The 7,578-nt window shown below is 43.1% G+C and overlaps 1 protein-coding gene across 2 annotated transcripts in view; it reads left to right on the top strand.

Annotated features, from left to right (window-relative positions):
• Positions 1 to 519: 519 nt before the first annotated feature.
• LOC129343633 (uncharacterized) overlaps positions 520 to 7,578 on the top strand; it is a 101,011-nt gene continuing 93,952 nt past the window's right edge. For both annotated transcript variants that reach the window (XM_054999968.1, XM_054999958.1), the window contains exon 1: positions 520 to 584. The gene's annotated coding sequence lies outside the window, so the exon portion shown is untranslated. The remainder of the gene's footprint in view (positions 585 to 7,578) is intronic.

The raw sequence follows: 7,578 nt of genomic DNA, 5'->3' as shown, positions 1-7,578 counted from the left end.
CAATGGGTTTGAAAGGATCTAACTCTGCCAAAGAGTGCACTGATTCCATACAGCGTCTATTTGATGTAAAAGGGTTACACTACAGGGCTAGGACTGGGGAGGGTCTATTTAAAATCTCCAGTTGGCATGCAGCTCGCTGGATGACGTCGATCCAGTTATGGTCTCTCCATTAGCGCACAGGGTTGTGAGGTTTAGACAGAAGACTTTAGTTTAGAGCAAAAGCAGGCTTACGCCCTGGAGGAAGGGAGAACTATATACGCTTCCCTGGCTGAGCTCCTTGGTGGAAGGGCGTTGTAAACATATACTTAGGACGCTCGGTTCATCCTCTTTTAGGATGGATGGAGCTTGCTGCACGTGGTGTGGGAAGCGTGCGAGACAGTCGGCGGCTTTCTGCACAAAACTCACGCCGAAGAAAGCTGCGCCAGCTGAGTGCGAGGCCCGAGCAGGGGAGGGCGGCGCAAAAGAAGCTACTGCTGGTGCTTAGCTACGGCTGCAGAGCCAGGCGCCTCATACCGTGCCCTGCTGGGGCGAGCTTAGGAGAGTTTCCCGTGTCTGTTGCGTCACTTTTTGCCCCGTTGCCGTGGGTAAGCTGATCCTGTCCGGGACCGAATCTCTCTGGCTGGACGGAAAACTCGCAAGTAGCCGCGCGGAAGGAGTGGCACTGGTGGGGGGCGGGGGGAACGGCTCGCGCTGGCGGTCTTTGCCTGGCAAAGAGAACAAGCGTCGCTCTTCTCTTTGGAAAGCAGCCCTTTCTCGTGAGAGATCAGATCTTGCCAAAGTGGGATCTTAAAGTTCTGAATTGTTTAAAAAAAAGTCTTGCCGTGCTATCGCAAGCATATTTTCCCAGGAAGTAAGGCACGCTGAATCGAATGGTAATAATTCCAGCTGTATTCGTCTGTTGAAGCACCAATAATGGTAGCACACAAGATTCCTAACAGATTATTTTTGTAAGGTTTTGTGGCAAATCAGATGTGACAAAGTGGGCTTTCCTCCAGGAAAGCATATGCTAGAATAAAACTATGTTAGTCTTTAGTGCCGCCACATTTCTCTGTGTGCTTAATGCTATGGGACTCATTCCCTGTAAAGTAAACAGATCGAACGGCTAAGGATTGTTATTTGAAATGGAGGGGGGCGGGGAACAGTTCCGAGATTAATGGGGCCAACGTATTGGATAGTGTTGATGAGGGGCAGCCTGCAGTTTAGCATGGTTAAATCGCTAGTTATTGTAGATGGTGGTGAGGGAATTAAAAGCCTGGTAACAGGATGAATAACATAGTGTAAGAAGAGCCCACCAGGAGCAGATGAAAGACTCCTCTGTCCCAGCATCCCCTTTGCAACAGTGGTCTGCAAGATGCCTCTAGAATGCCCAAAATAATAATAATATAATACTAATAACATTTGATTTATATACTGCCCTTCAGGATGACTTAACACCCACTCAAAGCGGTTTACAAAGTATGTCATTATTATCCCCATAACAAAACACCCTGTGAGGTGGGTAGGGTTGAGAGAACTAGAAGCTGTGACTGAGCCAAGGTCACCCAGCTGGCTTCAGGTGGAGGAGTGGGGAATCAAACCCTGTTCTCCAGATTAGAGTCCTGCACTCTTAACCACTACACCAAACAAGCAGGATGTGAAGTCAATTAAGTGGAACAGATTTGTGATTGTGGAGATATAGCCAGCATACATGTGTGCTGCTAAAGTGATCTATACAAATGCATTGGCAGAAGTGACTATTCAAAAAAAGACAGCGTTAATTATAGGGAAACTTCCCACCCTTTGGGTCTGTTAACATTCTGGTGCGAAAACCTCAAAGAGTTGCATGGGAACTGATTAGTTTAAGCTAGACATAGTACAGAATGAAATCATCTCAGTCTCTGAGAAAAGATACATTGCTCACTGCCTGCATTTTGCATCCAAGGACACTTACTGCAGAAATGAAAATAAATACCTTCAACAGATAACAGACAACCCCCACTGGCTCAGTACATTTCATGTTAACAGTTTACACACTCTCAGATGATCAGTACAAAATGCAGAACACATTAATGGCAGGTATGCAGGCAGGCATACATGACAAACAGGCTTGCTCGGGCCATTAATTAACTTAAAAATGGAGCTGGTTCAGCAGCCACGTCAGCAAACATAGGAAATCACAGGCTTAAAGAAACATAAAATATCTATCTAGCAATAGAATCCTCAAATCCTATGGCAATACATTTGCTCTATTTTTTTTCCAATTTCATTTCTAAACATTAGCTAGTTGGTTGCCCCTTTAAAACTGTACCACACCATTTTAGGTAATAGCAAAATGAAGAACATGAACATGTACAGAGTGCACGTTCCTTGCCAATGTTCTCTCTGAGCTGCACACAGGGCAAAAGGAAATTTTAAAAAGGCCTCTGATCGGGGGGGGGGGGGCGCCACGCGAGATAATGGCAGACGCCTGAATCGGAGCTCCGGTAGCCTCCAACCCTCTCCGTGTTAAAAATAGCACTTCCTGAACAGGCACGGGTAAATAAACAATAGGAAAAGCTGGTGGGAGGAAAGGGAAAACGGCAGCAGTAAAAAACGGAGTGGCAAAATCCCAAGCCTTGCAGACAGAAATGATTGAGGCCCAAAACGCGGGAAAACCCCCGGTCTCTTAAAATGGCTGCCGCAACAAATGCCATTCAAAATGAAGAATTAAGAGCACTATATAAAGAAATCGAACTAAAGATTAATTGCCTTGAGGACAGAATTACCTCTAGGATTGAGGCTATTCTGAAGAGCCAAATGGCTGAGTTCAAAGAAACAATTCATCAAGTAGCTCAGACAGCAGACAAGGCTTTGGAGCTGGGAGTCTCCTTGCAAAACTCAGTGCAAGCACTATAAACAGAAGGTGGCTGGGCTAAGGCAAAATTAATGGAAATTGATGACAGAACGAGGGAAAATAATTTAAAATTGCGCGGATTTTCTGAGAACGATGAAGGGATGACCGAGCTACCAACTTTTATAGCCAGATGGATAGCTGATGTAATTAAGCTTGAAGATGGAGTTTTTCCTTCAATTGAAAAAGCTTACAGGGTTGGTAGACCCAATAATCCTCGGAGAACATCAAGAAGGGACATAATTGTGAATTTTCTCAGCTACAGAACTAAAATGAAGATATTGCAAGAAGCCAGGAAAAAAGGATACTTTCCCTATCAAGACAGACAGATACTGATATTCCAAGATCTATCTAGGGAGACCCTTGAAACACGGAAAATACTCAGACCAATTGCCAGACAGCTGCAGGAGGCGAATATAAGATATCAATGGACCCTGTCAAACAAGCTACTGGTGCGGCTACAAGGGAAAACATTTCAAGCGGTTGACCTTGCCAGTGGTCAGCAACTCCTGTGTGATTTAAATCTTAACCCACAAGACAATGGGAAGGAAGCCCTTGAGAGATTTCATCAGGACTTCAATAACTTTCACCCTACTATCAACCTAAGCCTGGACCACTCTACACAACAGGTACACTTCCTGGACACCACTGTACAACTACATAATGGACGAATAAATACCACCTTATACCGGAAACCAACAGACCGATACTCATATCTACATGCCTCCAGCTTCCACCCTAAACATACCACTCGGTCTATTGTCTACAGCCAAGCCTTACGTTACAACCGTATCTGCTCCAATACTCTCGACCGAGACTCACACTTAAGAGATTTACAACAAGCATTTTTGGGACTACAGTATCCACCAAATGAAGTGAAGAAACAAATCAATAGGGCCAGACTAGTACCCAGAAACAGTCTGCTCCAGGAAAAACCTAAAGGAACTAACAACAGAACACCACTGGTTGTCACCTATAGCTCCCAGCTCAAACCCATCCAACGTATCATCAGTGAGCTACAACCCATCCTGGAAAATGATGCCTCTCTCTCAGAAGCCCTGGGTGGAAGACCTTTCCTTGCCTACAGACAGCCCCCCAATCTTAAACGACTTCTCACTTACAATCATGAATCGGCCAGCAGAGTCACCAGCACAAGGACCAGGCCCTGCAACAGACCCAGATGCCAGCTCTGCCCCTATATCTACCCAGGGAATACAATTACAGGACCCAATGGCATCAACTACACTGTCTCTGGCTCTTACAGCTGCTCATCCTCCAATCTGATATATGCCCTCATGTGCCAACAATGTCCTTCTGCTCTGTACATTGGACAAACCAGCCAACCTCTACGCAAAAGAATAAATGGACACAAATCTGACATTAGAAATGGAAACGTCCAAAAACCAGTGGGAGAACACTTCAATCTACCAGGACATTCCACCAAAGACTTAAAGGTCGCTGTGGTTCAACAGAAACCTTTCAAAAACAAAATCCAACGGGAGGCTGCTGAATTGGAATTCATATGCAAATTTGACTCTGTCAAGCGGGGACTGAATAGAGACTATGAATGGTTATCACATTACCACAGGTAACAGATTCTCTTTACAGAGGCGTGATCTGGGGGAGCCCAGTGACGCCTGGTGTGAGCTTTCGGGGACCACAGTTCTCTTTGTCAGATGCAACTGGCAGGGAGAGCTGTGGTTACCGAAGGCTTATACTACATAGGAATTGGACACCTTCACTGCTACAAACTGACTGCACACCAAAAGGAGATGTTTACATTTCCAAGCAAAGGAATGTTTTGATTGCCTCTATGCTAATTGCATTCTGCCTTCTTGTGATTTATGACCCCTCCCTTTTCTCTCTCTTTCCCCCTCCTCTTCTGTATCTGCCCAGTTTTGATCAGGCATCTGATGAAGAGAACTTGATTCTCGAAAGCTTATGCTATAATAAAATTGGTTAGTCTTAAAGGTGCTACTGGACTCTTTTTGATTTTGCTACTACAGATTAACACGGCTAACTCCTCTGGATCTAAGACAAGATGCAAACTTCTCTGCTCAAGGAACGGAATATGAAGCAGACAACGCTGGGAAACTGGAGCAGAATCCCTGTGAAACAGCCTGCCTAAGCCAGCAGACATATGCCTCATCGTGGAAAGCGGAAGTGATACATCTTTAAAATATCAACGGGGGGGGGGCTGAGGGACCTCTGGTTATTTGCAGCCCCTTAAGTTTGAGTTTCCCCAGAGATGGAGTCTCACCAACTCCATGTTATTGGCCTATGGTCAATGACTCAGGTGGAAACAGTTATGTTGTTGTTATTATTCTATGTTCTCCTCTCGCTGTCTTTCCTCTCTTTCTCCAACACTACTCCTAGTGTTGGGCTGGGGGGGGAGAGGTAGGGGGAGGAAATTTTGGAAAGGGTTCTTGGGAAGTTTGGGGGGGAGGGGGTGTTGGGTTAGCTTAGATTCATTGTTGGTTGTATTTGTTTATGCAATATATAACAAGTTTGGTAAGTGGAACAGACAAACCAAAGCTGATGTTGGGACTAGACAAGGCAAATCATCTAAATGCAATAAGGAAAACTGGAAAGGTAACGGTCATACTAGAACGGAGATCATATCCTATTGGTTGTTGAGGTACACTGTTAAATTGATACAACACCCATGGAATGGCAATTAAGGTAATGACGTATAACTGCAGAGGGTTAAATAATAGAATAAAAAACAAAAGGGTTATGACATCTATTTTAAAACATCGTCCTGATATTTTATTTCTCCAGGAAACCCACTTAAAATCACAAGATGCACCTGTCTTCAAATCCAAATGGTGGCCACTCCAATTCCAAGCTTCTGGATCCTCTAAGTCTTGGGGGTGGCTATTTTAATCTCTAGTAATACTAGATTTGTATGTTCAGCCGTGGAGCAAGACCCACTAGGAAGATATATATTTCTGAAAGGTAAACTGGATACAGAGACCGTGACATTAGCATCTATATATGCCCCAAATTATGACCAGGTCAGATACATACAAGAAATTTTAAGTAAACTACAAACATTCCAAGAGGGAAAAATAATTGTAGGAGCGGATCTTAATATGATAATAAGCTATGATTTGGATCATTCAGTCTCTAAATTAAAAGTAAAGAAGTGCAAGAGGCCTAAATTAAACACTGAATTGGCAAGCATCTTAGATCAATTTAGCCTTGTTGATGCTTGGCGACATCTTCACCCAGGGGAGAGTGACTACTTCTTTTCCCCAAGACACAACTCCTTCACTAGGATTGATTATCTATTGACATCTAGAGATCTGATAGAGAATATATCCTCCACTCTCATTGGCCCTCGAATCTGGTCAGATCACTCCTGGATAGAAGGAGATACTGCTTTTACAAACTCAGATAAACCATGCACAGGCTGGAGTTTAAATAAAAATCTTTTATTAGACAGAAATATACAAGAGGTCATAAGGAAGGATCTCCAGCACTATCTCCAAGCAAATGAAAATTGTGGGGTCACTCCAGATTTCATTTGGGATGCCTTGAAGGCAGTTATCAGAGGTTCCTTCATCTCCCTAGGATCAGCCTATAAAAAGAGAAAAGAAAAATTAAGAACTGAGCTGTTGCAAAATATAACAGATCTAGAGCAACAACACAAACAGTCGGGCTGCAAAAAATACTCAACCAACTTACAGTAGAGAGGAAGAAATTAGAAGCACTAGAAGTTGCAAAAATACAAAGAAACATTTTGTACATTAAGCAGAGATACTGGACTACTTCCCTGAAGTCCATTAAATTACTAACTTGGAAGGTTAATAAAAAAAAGGCGACTAAATTTATACACTCAGTAAGAGACCCCAATGGCAAAATCCTTTCTACCTCACGGGATTCTCTGGGTATTTGAAAACTTCTACAAGAAACTCTGTACCACAAACAATCCCAAAATGCAAGAAATTAACAAATATTTGGCAAAAACAGACATCACTAAAATCACAAATTCGCATAGGGAGTTAATGGAAAAACCGATAAGTGAATTGGAAATCCAAAAGGTGATTAAAGATCTGAAACCTATTAAGACTCCGGGGAGGGATGGTCTACCGGCTGAATTCTACAAAAAATAGATCTAGCACCTCAGCTAGCAAAAACGTGCAACTTTATACTAACTGAAGATAGGCTTCCCCAATCCTGGGCTTCCTCTGACATTGTCATTCTCCCTAAACAAGACAAAGATCCTACAAACCCTGCCTCTTACAGGCCAATTGCACTTCTAAATCAAGATGCCAAATTTTTTACTGCAGTGTTAACAAATAGGTTGAAAACCTTTATAACCTCCTATATACACACAGACCAGACGGGCTTCATGCCTAAAAGACAAATGGTCGATAATATTTATAAAACCCTAAACATTATAAATTTTGGGAAATCTTTAGACAAAGAGGCAATTATCTTGGCTCTTGATATTGAAAAAACTTTTGATAGCTTGGAGCCAACATATCTATCCGCACTTTTTGACAAAATGGGATTTGGAGAATGATTCCTAAGGGTGATACGTACAATATATACTAACCCACAGGCGCAGCTGAAAATTAATGGTCACAGGTCTAATGATATTTTAATGACACGGGGCACAAGACAGGGATGTCCCCTTTCACCCCTGCTATTCGCACTAGCAATTGAGCCTTTGGCTCAAGAAATCAGAAGAGATCAACTTA

This window comes from Eublepharis macularius, chromosome 1, assembly GCF_028583425.1.
Source record: "Eublepharis macularius isolate TG4126 chromosome 1, MPM_Emac_v1.0, whole genome shotgun sequence".
Classification (NCBI taxonomy): Eukaryota; Metazoa; Chordata; class Lepidosauria; order Squamata; family Eublepharidae; genus Eublepharis; species Eublepharis macularius.
This window is presented reverse-complemented; position numbering and strand designations above follow the sequence as displayed.